Consider the following 16264-nt stretch of genomic DNA (forward strand, 5'->3'; position numbering starts at 1 on the left):
GAGTATTCCTCCTCATTATTTAATAGGAGGTAATTATTAAGTGTTTGGATACACAAATATGTTCTGTAGCTAGTCATGGCACTTGAAAGCTAGCCACTTGCATAGTGAAACAAATTCTGTGTATAAATATCAGTACTCACAAATTACTTATTCATTCTGCTTTTCTCTGTGGGTTCTTTTTTCCAGTTTAAGTGGTTTTGGCCTCATTGTGCTACATAGTGCGACTGAAAGGTCATTTTACAACCTGTTGTATCCTCTGGTTGTCACTAGACTCCTTCTGGTACTGTGTCTCTGTGTAGCAGTTGGATTAACAAAGGATCATATAGCTTAATGATCTGGAATAGGGAAGTGATCCTTGGAATGCAAAACAGAGGAGAAAAACTTGATATAAGCTGATGAAAAATTGAGTAGATAAAATAAAGAGGTACAAATAAAGGCAGGAATGAAAGGTAGGGCAACGCATAAATGGCAAATAAACAAGTCAATAATTAATGACAGTAAAAACGAAGTAGCTCAGAAGCGCAAAGCCGATTTTTTATTCTTCGCTGCTTTCCGCATTGGTCACTGTAAATTAAAAAAAAAAATAGTTCTTAGATGTTTTTGTCCTTGGTGACCTTCTGCATGCCAATTCCTACCACAGCACAAAGGATTTGTCAATATTCAGACAAATAACCCAAAAAGAACAAATATTGAAGTTCTTTCTTCTAAGTATAAAGGAGTATTAAAGCTATCTAGGTATATTTATTCTTTGATATGTTCTTGTTGATTTGATGTTGTGTTTTCATTTAATCTTCAGCAAATTGCCCTTTTCATTTGAAACCCACATAAAGGAAACTCCAAAATTAAACAACTCTGCATTTCAATCCCCGTAAATTGGTCTATATAATTAATAATAAATCCAATGTATTATTGTGGAAGAATGGAGAGTCAGTTATATACTTTTTGTGAGCTGTATTGGGATTTAGCCACCTACCTTCCATTCAAATTAATGGGACCTCACGCAGGTAAATTGCCCTCAACAACATAAGTTTGCACCCTTCGATCCCAAGCTGGGCCTTCAATTACAACCTAAACAACCAAACACACCCTGCGGTTCGGATAGATGTATGCCTGGGTATTCAGCATAAAGAGGGAAATATCGAAATAAGGTTATTTGGCAGGAACTGGAGGGAAAAAAAATGTTATTTTATAAACTGCGGACAGGACAGATGGAACTAAAAGTCACGGAGCTGAACAAAGGATCAAAGAGGAACAACGATTTCCTTGATGCAGGGAAGAGAAAGCAACAACAAAGTGTGCGGTACAGCGTGTGCTCCTGACATGGCCAGGTCAGCCAGCAGCTTAGAGAAACTTCTGAGCAGAGTAAAAGGCATTAGAGTCAGGAAGAAGGAAATACACGAACGTCTTGAAAAGACAGGAAGAAAAAATGTAGTTTTGAAGTTCCTTCCCTGTAAAGTTGCCAACTCTTAGGTTTTCTTTACTGTTATGAATTATATTCAGTGGTTTTAGTATTAAGGTGCTGGTATCAGCGAGCCTGATAATTTTTATTTTCTAAAGGAAGAAGATGGAAAATAAATCTATTGTCAAAACTTTGAGAAAAATGAACCTTCAGGCTAAAGAACTGGAGTGTTTGTATGTATTTGGGAGGGTGGTGAGAAGGGAAAGAGAGACAAAGAGACAAGGGGAAGAGGCAAATACATTTTAATCTACACTTAGATTATTTTTAATTCAATCCTGTGATTTTTATAACCTGACTTTTCCAATGCTGGAGTCATATTTTGGTTAGAGAGCCTTATTTTGTTCAGTCTTTTACTTTTATTTTTCAAAAAAAACCTATTTAAATGACATTAGAAATTGTATTAGAGAAGCAAGCAGGCTGGCAAATGCTCAGCTTTTTCGGCTGCTCGGTTCCTGTCCAGGATACGTCACCCAGGACTCAGATCTGGATGTACTAGCCCAGGGGTCACCAAGCACCTCTCTGTGGGCCCCACTTGGTGTAAGGCACACCTCTATAAAGCCTCATGGTGAAATCATCTGCACCTTCCCCCACTGTCCGGCTCGGGATCATTCTACGTGAGAATGGCTGTGAAGTTGGGATCTGCTGGGTTCTTAAATGCATATTACCGGGAAATAGTGAGATGGTGGCTTTAGCCTCTAAGTTTAAATGTGTTTAGAAATGATCCCAAGAGAACAGTTTCCTCGAGATGTATGTTTTACCCAGCACTTCAGAGCTACACGGTTTTGGAGGAAAAGAGGACTTTTAAAATAGTTTTTTTTAAATTTTTTCTCAAGCCAAATGCTACTCAAAAGATAAATTAAATTTTGAGTGCAGTTACTTCATACTGTTGCAGAATATTGTTTTATTTTATTTTTATTTAATGTATTTAGGTTGGTAGATAGGTAAATGATTGTAACATGAACCTGTTTCTCATTGATGAATGTGTCTAGAAGAATAAAAGCAAAAGAGGGGGCAAGAGGAATGGATATTAAAGTGAACAATATATTTCAGTGTTCCTCTTGTTGTTCCATTAACAGTACCCATGAGAAGACCCATCTTACATTTCATAGCAGTTTTTTTTTCCTCCCATTTCATCTTCCCACTTGAGCATCATTTATAGAAAAAGTATATCCTAATATTTTCTATAGTCTTCGACTTGGCAATTCATTATTTCTTGCAAACTAATTTTTTGTGTGTTTCTGCAGTTTTACTTGTATTTTTACTGTCTGCGGGCTTGAAGCACAAATTATTTATTCATTGATAGCAATGCATTTTACAGTGTAAAGCTTGCTTCCTTCTGCCAGTGCTTCTTTCAAATGACTCATGGATTATTCAGGTAAAATAATAATTATCTCCCAAGAATTAAAATAAAAATAATCTGTACTGACTGTCACTGCTTTATCGTAATGTTGGATAACAGGATAAGTTCAAATGAACATTTTTAGTTTCTTTCTGTCTTGCTAATTTGCAGCTAAGATTACATTTCTGTGATTTTTGTCTCCTATGGCTCAAGTATTCTGACATTTGTGCCAGCCCCCTTTGTTACCTCCCAGACTCATCTATGAACTTCTTGGGCTGAAGTGAATATAATAAGAATACAAACGGAGCAACAACAAAGCTGTTCTAGAACATTTGGTCTTTGGAGCAAGAGCACTTTTCACATAATCCCGTTGTTGCTAAAAGAACAGGAAGCATTTCCACTGACATCATTAGTAGTTGGAGCAGATTCAAGTTGGGGTTTAGCAGAATGGTGAGAAAAAATACTCTGGTGATGCCTCCCCATAGTTCCCACTCTCCAGGAGGCCCCTCTTGCAAAGAGTGGTGCAGCATCATGGGTATGCAAACGTCCTCTCTTGGAAGGAATATTTGACCACAAGGCTGTTTCCAAGGATCTCTGTATGTATCTGCATCATCATATGTGGGTGAGATTGGAAAATCCAAACCCTACAAATTTCGACCCAGTTGATTTCAGACACTTGGCAGTTTCGTGGGCGTTTGCACCGAAGTGGTGTGATGCCTTCTTAGCAATGAGGTAGCTACACGCTAAGATTTATAATCAGGCTGGAATCCGTTAGTCACAGATGTTGTGTAATTCAGCTCTAGCGCTGTGGCCTGGGCTGGGATCCTATGGCAGTTTGCTATTATGGAAATTGCCTCAGACTGGTGATAGTGTTAAATGTCTGCTCATATGTTCAACTTATGTGGGAATTTCTTTGTTCCCCAAACCAAGAATGTGCAGAGGAAGAAGAACAAACGGAGCCTGCTTAACACTTCGCACTAACACTGAATGTGGTGCTGTGTGGGTGACAGGCGGTGGAAGTCATTTGAAAAGAGGAGCTTGAAAGCAGGTTTTAATAAATTCAGTTCTCACTTTTCTAACTTTATGACTTTTTGCCCAGCTGCAATAGGTAGAACATCATCTGGAAATGATGCAATATATAATTTTTCACTGATGCCTTTAGAGTGGAAGATGGACCATACCCAAAGTTGTGGGTGGAGAGCTGTGAAATGTGGTACTCAAATCTCTCAAAGTAACAATTTTCTTCACTGAATGTGGATGCTGAAAATCAATTATATGTAGATTGGCTATGAGAGAGACAAGCTGTTCTGTTGATTTAGGCATGACCTGTGTAGTGACGCTTCATCTCCCGCTGAACTAAATATTCTTTCAAATGACATATTAATGGGAGGGCATCCAGAATACTCGCTAGACAAATGAATGTGTAACGGCCATATGGTTTATTTGGGTTTTAAGCAATCCTAAGAGGATCAGAAAAGGGTTTTATTTAGGATCAGTAAGTTATGGCATGCCAGCACCTGTTTTAAAGTGTCTCAAAATACAGTAGGTTGTAATAGTAGATCTGTTCCATTCTTTTCTTATTCTACACGTTTGGAAAGCACTATGGAAAATATCTGCCAACTTTTCATGGCGCGGTAGGAGCACAGTTGGGGAATGTTTAAGGAAAAGGGTTGTAAAAGAGATGGTGAGGCAAATTACCCGATAATCCCCTTTTAGGACTATTCAAATCTCTCATCCCACATCAAATGCCTTTTATTCAAAATTTAGCATAAAAACCATAATATATGTCTCAGAAGGTAGAACAGAACTTACCTTGTGAAAATTACCCGCATAACTATTTTTAATGCACAAAATCTATTTTGAGATGTCTTCTCTTTACTTGAACATATTGTGCTGAGACACGAAGTTTTAATACAATACCATACAGGCTTGCTGTTCACGCTTTTAGCTCTGTACGTGTCTGGTCAAATGTCCTCAGCATATGCACACTCTCTGCAGCTAGGAGACTGAGCCACAGATGTTATATTTATATAAAGAATAGCTATTTTTCCACCTGGTTCCCTAATATATAGATATATACTTTTTACTCCATGAGCGTGACGGGGTCCCTTTGATGCTACTGTGTATTCTTCATGGAGGAGAAAAGGAAATTGAATTTCACTGAATGTTGGGTTTTGTCGGGAACATATTTCTGCTGGGGAAAATGCAACTGTTTCTGAAGCATCTCGGAAATTCTTGTCTTCTGCAGACCAATGGGGTTGCCACTGTGTGTTCCACTGGCAGCAATACTAGACCAAAATGATGCCTATTGATAGTTAGGAAATCAGAAAAATATTTAAAACAGAAATGTATCACTCAAGCAAAATGATGAAGTCTAAATTCTCTAGAATTCAGGAAAACCTTTCCAAGGCTTCTTGTCACTAGATTTGTCTCAGCTGTTAAAAGTTTTTTTGGGGAATACCTTGCTTCACACACCCAAATTCTACCACTGGGAATGCGTAGCAGGATCACACATTTTCTGTGCTTGCTACTTAGGAAATCTCTCTCCTGAGTAATTGAGCAAACTACCCTTTGTATTTCTAGGGTCTTTTTAGAGCCCAGTTTGTTGAGTGAACTTACCTGATTGTATTGAGTTTTAGTAAAACTTGTGGAGTGATGGAAGGTCATGATCACAATGGTACACTGAATTCATTCATTTTCCACAATGACAGACAACTGGGTATTCAATGGAGAAGATAGGTCATAGGATTTTCCTTCTACTGACTTGAAAGTCCTAGACAGTGCAGTGTAAGTGATGGCTTCTTTCCTTACCTCTTACAGGCAGACTCCTTGGCAGCTATCTGAATATTCCTGGAACACAGCGTTTTCTATGCAGTCACCTCTAGTCCTCCAATCTGTAATCAACGTTGTCCAGAATACCAGTGCTATATGTAGTCATCTTTGGGAACCAAAGCGAAAAAATGCCTCCCAACCCTTGGATTTAGAAGGTAGTCTTTCCACCATTTGTCACTTACCTCTCACTTGATTTCCCTGTGAGCAATGTCTCTGCATGAAACGTGAGAAATCGCTATTAACCAAATGTCAGTATAAAAGTGGATTATCCCTGCATCGGTGTGATTCAATTTTCATACGTGATAGGGACTACTGTTCATCGAGAGGCCCTGTCACTGGCCAGTGTTTGATTTAAACAAACATTTTTAGACTATAAGCAGGAAAGGTTCTTGGTCAAACAATCGGTCAGTGGGTAGATGAAACTAGTAGTACAAAAATGCTGTAAAGTAGGAGTTACACGAGGAAAGCAGATGTATGTTCGAAGCCAATTATTTTGGTTTGTATGAGTACATGAAAAGTGAGGTCTCTGAGGACACCTTCTAGCAACCTTCCAATAACTGAAGGGGGCTACAAGAAAGCTGGAGAGGGACTGTTCATGAAGGCTTGGAGTGATAGGATGAGGGGGAATGGGTATAAACTGGAGAGGGGCAGATTTAGACTGGACATAAGGAAGAATTTCTTCACTATGAGAGCGGTGAACATGCTCGCCCAGGTTGCACAGTGAGGTTGTGGCTGCCCCATCCCTGGAGGTGTTCAAGGCCAGGTTGGATGGGCCTTGGACAGTCTGATCCAGTGGGATGTGTTCCTGCCTATGGCAGGGGATTGGAGCTGGACCTTTAAGGTCCCTTCCAACCCAAACCATTCTATGATTCTATGATTCTATGATTGTCAGCATTTCACTTCAAAATTAATATTAAGGATTCAGGAGCAAGTTCTCACATGAACTAGTGCAGCTTCTGCTTAAGGGGGGTATTCTTTTTTCCAATTGTTTTAACAGGCAATATGTTATATGAGTGTAATATGTAATATGTAATATAAGTGCAAGTCTCTGGAGGTCAATAGCGTTTGCTATAGTTATATCAGGAAAAAAATAGGCTTCATCGTGAGTAGAGAAAAGAGAATTATTTTAATATCTGCAATACCATATTTAATGTTTGATAAAAGATGCTATGCACACACACGCACACATGTATGCACACACACACAAAGAGATATTAGTATTAAAAATATGCGTCAAACAAAACATTTTCTATGTGTATGACTTTCCAGTGTACTTAGGAAAGATATAAAAAATCCCAGCAGAAAAAAAGCAGTGAGGAAAAAAAATATAAGACTTTCTGTAAACTAAAGCGAAGGTAATTGTAGGCTCTTTCAATTCACACCAAGAGTACTGCATGGTATATGGAAAAACTACTGGCAGCCTGAGAAATGATGTCAGTTCCTGCTATCACTCAAGCCTGTGACAAACAATCCACAGGCTTGCATGACACTGGAATTACATCCATTATATTTTTCACATGGCAAAATACACCTACAGCAAAATAAGCTTTCAGAGCTCTAGTCCGTCTCCTTTTGATTATCATTACTTACTCTGCCTTATTGCAGTGAAATCTTTAAACAATATGTTATCCTTCATCAAAAGAGGTAAAACTTATTTGTGTTTCTTTAAAGTAAAGCTGTTGCCTTGCACAATATGATCAGTAGAGATCTTGAACGGAAAAAGTTTCCCCTGAAGCCTAGCCCGGCATTAAGTAGAGGTTGATTTGGAACTCCCAGTGAAGCTATTTTCAGGAAGTTTTATGGACATACTCTATTCTTAATAAATCCTATAAAAATCTGTGCAATGAAAGTATTTTTTTTTCTTATATTGATAGTGAAGTCTTTCAAATATAATAGTTACAAATAAAGGTTTATTTTGTGACCTCCTTTGTTGGTTTGGCAAAAAGTACTAGAGAGACCAATTTCAGGAGCCAGTCTTCAGCAGGGAAGAGAGGTTATTATTGTTTGGAACATACAATATGGTCAATACTGTTAAAAAGTAAGTGTGTGTCTAAATTGAGTACTCAGCATAATTGGAATACCACAGATTTCCCCAGGAAAGCTGATCTCACGCTTGGTGCGATCAGAAGCTGTGGTCAAATACTTGATGAAATTCTCAGCTGGTTTAAGTAGATGTAATGACCCTGACTTCAGCAGATAGTTGGCATGGAAGATAATTTAGTCTATTAACTTTTTGAAAGCAACCATTTTATTTATTCTTCAGCTCTGAGCATTTATGTTCCAGCTGGTCTCAAAAATCACATAACTGGTAGTTGTAACGACATGCTGGGGGGAAAAAAAAAGTGGCAGGAAACTTGGCAGGAAAAGAGACATTGAAAACTTAGAGCAGAAACTATGGCAACCTGAATCACTTGTTGGATGAAATGTGCAGGATTTTTGCCAGTGACACCTGGAGGACCAGGATTTCACCTCAGCAGTGCTGTCTTGCAGTGGGAGAAATGATTCTCCCCCTTGATTTGGCACATGTGAGATGGCAACACAGACAGCATCCACACATGTATTCTTTGGAGCACCTCAATAAAAGAAGGACATGGACAGACTGGAGCGAGTCAGTGGAGGAACACTGTTGGCCAGGAGGCTGGAGCACGAGGTGTATGAGGATTGTCTAAAGGAGATGGGTGTCTTCAGCTTGCAGAGGAGAAGGCTCTGGGGCATCCTCCGAGGTACCTGATGGTAGGATGAGAAGCAAAGATCAAAAGCTGGAACATGGGACATTCCAATTAGGTATGACAAATGTTTTTGGTTTTTTTTTCACTATGGGGGTTGTCAAAGACTGGAATGAGGAATGGCTTTGTTGATACTCTCTAGAGATATTCAGAACTCAACTGGACAGAGCCCTGTGACCTGATCTGGTGTGGCTTTCCTTTCAGCAAAGATGACCTCCAGAGTTCCCTCCCAACTTGAATTATTCTGTGATTCTATGATACTATTCAGTTCCCTTAATTATTCTCTTTGTTTTCAAAGAGAAGTGCCAGTTTCAGGAATGGACCCAGCTGTTGGTTATATACTTCAGGGGGCAACGTTAACGGAGGGCTGTAGCCCTTTTAGCCCCCTGGTGAATTCAGGCCTGAGTCTTTATTGTTTTCTACCTTCAGCTGTTGCATAGCAATGTTGAGCTCATAAAGCAGCTGCTGTGAGTAGTGTGAAAAGTAATTCCTGCATATACTTCATATGGCTTGGAAAATTATTGGGAAATTACCGTTGAGAAGTGAGCTGCTACTTTTTTATCACTATAGCAAACCTCAAGATGGCAGATCACTGGATAAGCTATATGTGTGTACATATATAAATATGTAAATACATGTATAAATATGCATATGGATCCCAACTGTTAAGATAACTCATGGTACCTTAGAATCTGGCTTTAAAATTTGTCCACAGCCTATTTTTTTCCAGAAATAATGCTAGTGCTACAGCGATAACCCAAGTCAGATGGAGCTGTGGATGCCATACTTGGCTCTTACAGTGGGTGCAAGGGAAAACTAAACAAGAACGTGAAAAAGCAATCCATAAATATCAAGAAAACACAACCACCTCAACACATCAACTAAAATGCTAGTGTGTGAACAGGTATAAAAGGGAAGCATGCTATAGGCTTCGCTGATAAAGAAACTCCTATTGCAGGCAGTTTGTGTGCTGATACACAAACAGAGCCTCTACTCCCCTAAATTCAGTCTCTACGTGTGGCATTGATTCTTTTCTTCCAAGAACACAGAAAGAGTCCTTTATTCATCCTGCTTGCCTCAGCTTCTATTTCTGTTCTCTACTTTTTAGACAAGAATGTCCATATATCTCTCAGGGTGGACCTAGACTTTTATTAATTAAACTTTCAGGACCTTTGAAGATAAAAAAGAGAAGGTATTATCAAGGATTATTTAAACCACATTTTTGTGAAGTTGAAATACAGTCCAGCTGAGAACTACATGCCAAAGCCTTAGTAAAAATAGTCAGCCAGTGGGTTTTCAGCCAGTGAGATGTCAAATTAAAATTATACTTTGCAACAGTAAATTCAGTGCTGATAAATCCGTGTGGATTAAATGTAGGAAGGTGACAAAATAAACACCTATTTTTCTCATCCAGATCCTTTGCCTTCCTTTTAGGGCTTTATTTTCAAAAAAACCCACAAACCTGAAATCTGTGTCTGGAGTTGTAAACAATCACACAGGGAAAAAAGTCAGTACTTAGCAGCAGTGAAGTTTGTCCAAGGATTACCACAGTGAATAAAACCAACTTCCTTTTTAAAAGCTGAGTGTACTATTTTGGGAATGTGACCCCTTTTCATGAATAAATGACGTGGTGACATTTACAGATAAAGCAAGATTTAACCGCTATGAAAGGAGATGACAAATGTCAGGATGTCAGTAATGATCTGTGAACATAATGGTCTCTCACCAGAGCACTGGGTAGATATATAATGTAACTGTCGTCTGCTAATGCTGCCATGGAAGAAGAAAAGCAAAGCAATATGAGGAAGATCAAAAATCTCTCTGGAACCAACCTTAAAGTCTGATTGATAGGCATTGGCACAACTTAGCTAATAAATTATACTGCTAATGACTTAAAGTTTTTACCTTGTGCATATTGCTGTTACACACTGTGAAATTCCTATATAACTTACAACCGCATTGTGTCAGAGGATAAAGTGTTGGCCATCAAAATGGCTTTCTGACAGTTTATCCCTGCTCTGCTGCCAGAGCTCAGCTGTGGCGAAGGTCTTGCTGGAGCTGAATGGATTTTACAGCAACCAGAGCCCGGTTCACGGAGCCCAGGATGCTGCAGGGCAGAGCGGGTTTTTCCCTTGGCGTGAATGAACTGTGGGAAAGATCATCGAGATCTACCCATGGCAGTATTGTCCTCTTCACGTATTCTCCGGCGTTATGTCTCTCAGTTTTTCACACCTTGGCAGACCACACGCAGGTCTGGCCTTGTGATTGCTGTCAAACTCGCTTTAATGACTTCCTTGGGAAAGTTAGAAATATGGTAGGGAAAAAAAAGCTTGGCATTATTTATGCGATTATCTTCTGAAGTTGTCTCAGGCAACTGCCTGCCACCCCCAGGCTCCAGACCGAATCCCCATTTGTCTCACATATTGAGTGCTTTCTCCAGCTGACAGGTAAATTGATTCCCGTTTGCTATTTAAAGTGAGGAGAGTGTCTGGAAAACTGAAGGTTTAAAAATCCCGAGACCAAAGCACAGTGTAGCGTGGAAGGCAGAGGTTTTCTTTGCATGAGCTCCCCAGCCTCCTGGCGACTTCACAGCTCTCAGCTGTGCAGAGGATTTTGCTTTCTCCGACGCTTAGTTGACCTTTTCTCTGAATAGGTTAGCCTGCCACAGGGCTTGTGTTACCCAGAAGACCAAGGATGTTTTCAGAGAGATGGAGAAACTGTGATTGAAAGCCAGATGTAGTCAAGCTCTGGTGCAATAAGCCAAGAAGCATTTGGCTGGTAATTTGTTTATGAGAAGAAATCTCATGGATAAAATATAAATTTAATATCATAAAAATGCCAAGATCTGGGACATAGTAAAGATGATTCTGAAGAGTGAATCAGTGTATTTTTTAGGGAATATTCTGAGTTATAACTCTTCTTAAGGTGCATAAGCGCTTCTTTAATGCTACTTGCACACATACAGTAATCACAGTGTCTTTCAGGCAAATCCATGTTACAAAGGAAACTCATCCCAATGCGCTGTATCTTTTGATCTGCAACTTTACAGTCAGGAGTCCTCTATGACAATGGAGATGGAGGTGGCATTTCAGATAAGACAGCCAGCATTGTAGCAATCGTATAGTCACATCTAGCAAGGATTCACCTCGATTAATATTATCCATCTAAAACTTAGATGTCTCCTCTAAGTGAATTCTTCTAAGCTACCTGTAAAGTCAATGGAGAGGCACTGCAGAGAGCGATTGACCCTGTCCTGGGATAAGTATTGTAAGATAAATTGTGCCTATTTCTTGCTATTCAGTGTAGAGGGGACCCAGCGTAGATGCCTACTTTTGAGATGTCTGTGCTTAGGTGCGATGTGTGGGAGGGGGAAGGAGTAAAGAACTGCTGTTCTAATTTCCATGGAATCAGCTGATCTGAAAGGTCAATTGCTTTAACGCAACTTGTTACTGTGCAGCATTAAACTATTAAACCTGATTAAGGATTCACAGTGAGGAGTCCTTCGACCACCATATCTTGTGCAAATGCAAGAAAATGAATACCAAAGAAAATAAATGCACTTCTAAAATAGAAAACACATAATTCAAAAGTGCACAAAATAAGAATTAAGCAAAAACCACTTGAGGCATTAAGAAAGTTTGAGCTAATTAATCAATGTATATATATATATGACCCCTTTTAAACAATCCTCATTTGAAGAGAAGTGACAGATGGTTCTGAAGTTGAATCTTAACACAGCCATTGTAAAACTTTTGTTCTTTCTGACCAGAGACACATCATTTAGAGAAGCAGTGTAATCACTCTGATAGTAACTGGGGAAAAGCCAATATCACTTCTCTCAGGATAGAAAACAAAATGGATTCCTGTTTGTATCAGTCTAGCGTTCCTGCTGATCCAGTGGCGATTGCTGGGTGTGTTTGTGTTGATACGAATGTTCCAGTGAGTAAAGGTTGTCAGTTAAGACCGGGTTTTCTTATGTGAAGCCGTAATTTTAGAGGCCATTATTTTATTTTATATATTCAATTATTTTAGTCCACAAAGCCTGGTCTTGAAAATGTTAGAGGTTACTTTCTGGGTGAACTAAGCAGGGGCTGATTACTGCTTAGGTCTAACTTTTAACCTATCTATCTTGATCCAGGGATTTCTAATTTTACGTGTCTAACTTGTTAGATGTATATTCTAGTATTATTGGACCATTTCTGTTTAAACTACTTGATATTTTTCGATGTTGCTCTTTTTGCTTGATTTGTTGTAATATTTAATTTACTCTTAAAATTGGGTGCATTTCTAGGTTACAGTTATTGGACTATTATTTAGCTCAGCTGGAGTGAGAAGCCCATTACAAAATGTGCTAACAGTTCTACTGCTCACGGAAAGCCTAGAAAAGAGTTTTACTTTTTTATTTCTAATATACTGAGTTTTAGTCTCTGATTTTAAAGCCCTTTGTACTCATCAGCCTGAGAAGGACATTAGTGGTTATCTCAGCCCTGACGCTTACTAACAAAGATTGACTACTGCTGACACAACAACCTGCCTTGATTATTTTTGGGTAGGGGGTGGAATGGGTTGGCTTAACACAAAGGTGTAATTTCAGTAAACCACCATTTTCAGAAAACAACATTGTTTCAAATTTCCTTTGCTGACAAAGAGATGCATTTTTTCCCCAGACTTCTCTTAAAAAAAATAATGCAGAGGACTGAATAGGAAGGTGGTGTTGAAAGGAGAAGTACAATAAGTACTTGGTGTCAGTCAAAATCTTCCATTTTAATTTTTATTCTGAATTCAACTCAAGTATAAATATGTATACAAATTCTTTGCCTTAATTAACAGTAGAGCTTACAAAAAGCATATATTGCTATCCATTTCTTTCCTATCCCTCTCCTTATCTCCCCTGATAAGAGCTGCATATCGAGTAGACACTATAACCCTGTAATTTGAAGCTACTAGTATAGCATCAATTCTTCTGGATGATACCACACCTTGCCAGTCAAAAATGATTTGAGCTTAAATTGTCAGTTAAAGATGCTCTTCAGTTTTATTGTCCTGAACTTGCAGGCAGTCTATTGGATGAAGTGAATTACTTTGTTGTTGAAAATTCTTGTAATTTTGTGTGAAGGACACAATCAGAATACACAATATTTGTTCCCTTTGCATTTCTCAACCTACTTTGCTCCTTTGGTGCCCAAGCACATTACAAAATTGCTGACATTTAAGCTGATCAATCAAACCCTTTGCAGTTCTGTAAATGATCAAGCTTAACTGTCTATGCAGCTGTTATTTGGCAGTGCTCCATCTGGAAGATAAAATACAAACATCAAGAGAAGTTCAGCTAGGTTTATATTTCAGAAGGTTTTCTTGATAGCTTGTCTGTTATATAAGGGAGTCCCTTGGCTCAAATTAGAAGAAGGTAGACCTTTGTCCTTTCATAAATCTCGGGTTCTTGAATTAGCCAGATGATGGGAGCCTTACAAAACAGGGACACCTTAAGCACTGTGTTGGTGCCGTGTTGATACTCTGCACACCGACGTGGACAGCCTCCCAGGAAAACATGGGATAGACACAGGAGTATAATCCAGGAGCTAGGGAAAACTGGGGAAGCGGTATGGATTATGGGATCACAAGGGAAGATCTTTTCAGCAATGGATCCATTATCTGCTTCTCAGTTCTCCCCAACTTTCTACCAAGCGTAACTCCATGGCATATAGGTGCTGGGTTGGTTGCCTTTAAAACTGCCATTATTGATCCGATGCACTATAGACAACTCTGTGTATATTAAATTAGTCTTAATTCACAAAAAATAAAACAGCATTGTTCATGAAGTGTTTACCTTCTTCATACACTGTCTCTGCATTTAAATTAAGGTCTTCCCCCTAATTTTGGGAATTCAGCTATACTGATGATACAACTTGACCTGAACACATGAAGCAAATGTACCAGACTGAAGAAGGAACACAACATGCGTGAATACTTCATGATTTATCTAGAGGTCAGTATGTGTCACTGTCCCTTGTGACAGATATAGAGAACTAGGCAGAGAATTGAAGGTCTGGTAGACCGCAGGAAGTCATTCACCGGGGCTGGAGAGAGACAGCAAATCTCCCGACACTTTATGCTCTGATTGGTCATGCCCAAAAGGCGTAACAGCCAACTTGAACAGATCAGCAAAGTTCTCATTAGCCAAATTCAGAGCTAACCTTTCTACTCACTGAATGCAGAGAGGGCAAAACAGTAATCACAGTAGGAAAACTGTCCTTAACACTCTAAAACAAAACTATCAGGCAATAAATGTTGATCAGACGCAAAATCGGATAGAAGAAATGAAAATACATCAGTGAGTCAAATACATGGACAAAACACCGAGGTGAAATACTGTAGTTATGGGCAAGAATACTTTGCATGGTTTGATGAAGACAGTACAAGTTTGTTTTGGTCAATTAAAGTGGTTTTTGACATAATGTGAAGAAGAAGGTTTCTTCAAAGGACCATAGAGGATACGAAATGCCCAATACCTTTGCCAGTTTTATAACTGGGAGACTATGCAGAAAATTCCAGCCAGCCAGAACTGTCAGGAAAATGGAAATAATAACAAGAACAACAAAACAGTGTTATGTGTTGTAGAAGTTGCAATATATTTAAGTGAGATTTTTTATAGTCTTTCTCTCTGTGATGTGCTTTTGCACAGCATTTTATATGCTGTTTAGTTAAAGACTGCAATGTCAAGATACGAAATGTACAGGAAATTTTAAGTCTTTTAACTAAAAATCCAATATGCATCTAGAAAAGTACATCCACTATTTTTCCTCAATAGAAATTAGAACTGCTGCATTTAGAAGCACATCCCTTTTCTATCAAATACACACCATTTTGCCTGCAGCTCTTTTTATGTTAGTCAATATCTTTTAATGTTATCTGATGGTTTCCTAGGAGATGCCCTAAATGGCCAAACTCACTAGTTTGATGCTGGTGTTGGATAATATCTATATGCACTAAACATCTGTTTTGTTCGCTGAAGTCTGCTCTGCCCTTTTTCCACTGGTCATTATGTTCCCCCTGTGGGTTTCTAATGGCTGCTAATGAGATAAGAAAAACGCTACATGTACACTTCCATCTTCTCCGATGATGTGTGATCAGAAGTGTGTGCTCTTTGTTAGAAGGAATTACTTCGAAATCATTGTTAGTATTTCTTTGTACTGTAGTTTGAATGCAAATTTTACACTTAAGAACTAAAGTGCCTTTTAAAAAATCTGCGAGAAGCAATTAGAAAGAGAGAGATCACCGCATTATAGGGTAAGGAGTTCTATTTGTGGAAGGGTGGGCTCAGTGTTGATTCATGTTTTTCAGATGGTACAGTACAGGTTGCATCATTAATAGAAGATTAAGATGCCGAATGGGGAATTTTTACCTTCTGTTTCTGAGTCTTTCACTGCAGGAAATCACCCAGATATGGCTAGAGGTTGATTTTATATAACATGGTGAGCAGACAGAGTGTTCCTCAAATTCAACCGAGCCAGCTGCTACTGTGGGAAGAGGGGCTGACAACTTGGGTAATATCTATACAAAGCTATAATTTCTAATCTGTCAAAATCACTTCCCTTTAGAAAGCCTGATTTCATTAGCATGTTCTTTGTCAGATGTGATCGTCTCACTTAGCAGCTTTCCTTTTACAGCTGTCACAAAAGCCAATCAGATTATAGCAAGGGCAGGAAATAAATAAGTCTTTTTGCTGTAAATTAATTTAGGCAAGAATGAATTGCATATGGTAGATTCAGCTTCTACTTTATGAAATGTGAAATTATAGCAAGGTAAGAGATGAGGGCTCTGAGGGCAGGTATTGGCATAAATATGGTTACAAACTATATTTCTTCTGGCACTCTAGTGGTAGTTTAGAAAATATGCTTACACATCCGT

At 38.8% G+C, this 16264-nt stretch overlaps 1 protein-coding gene across 3 annotated transcripts in view; it reads left to right on the plus strand.

Moving 5' to 3' along the window:
• TDRD15 (tudor domain containing 15) overlaps positions 1-16264 on the plus strand; it is a 197414-nt gene that overhangs the window by 89976 nt on the left and 91174 nt on the right. The window contains exon 4 of one of the 3 annotated variants that reach the window (XR_008449281.1): positions 5619-5779. The exons of the other annotated variants lie outside the window; for them this stretch is intronic. The gene's annotated coding sequence lies outside the window, so the exon portion shown is untranslated. Of the gene's footprint in view, positions 1-5618; positions 5780-16264 lie in introns of those variants that run through there. 3 annotated transcript variants of the gene reach the window in all.

The sequence above is a fragment of the Cuculus canorus genome, chromosome 3, assembly GCF_017976375.1.
Source record: "Cuculus canorus isolate bCucCan1 chromosome 3, bCucCan1.pri, whole genome shotgun sequence".
Taxonomy (NCBI): domain Eukaryota; kingdom Metazoa; phylum Chordata; class Aves; order Cuculiformes; family Cuculidae; genus Cuculus; species Cuculus canorus.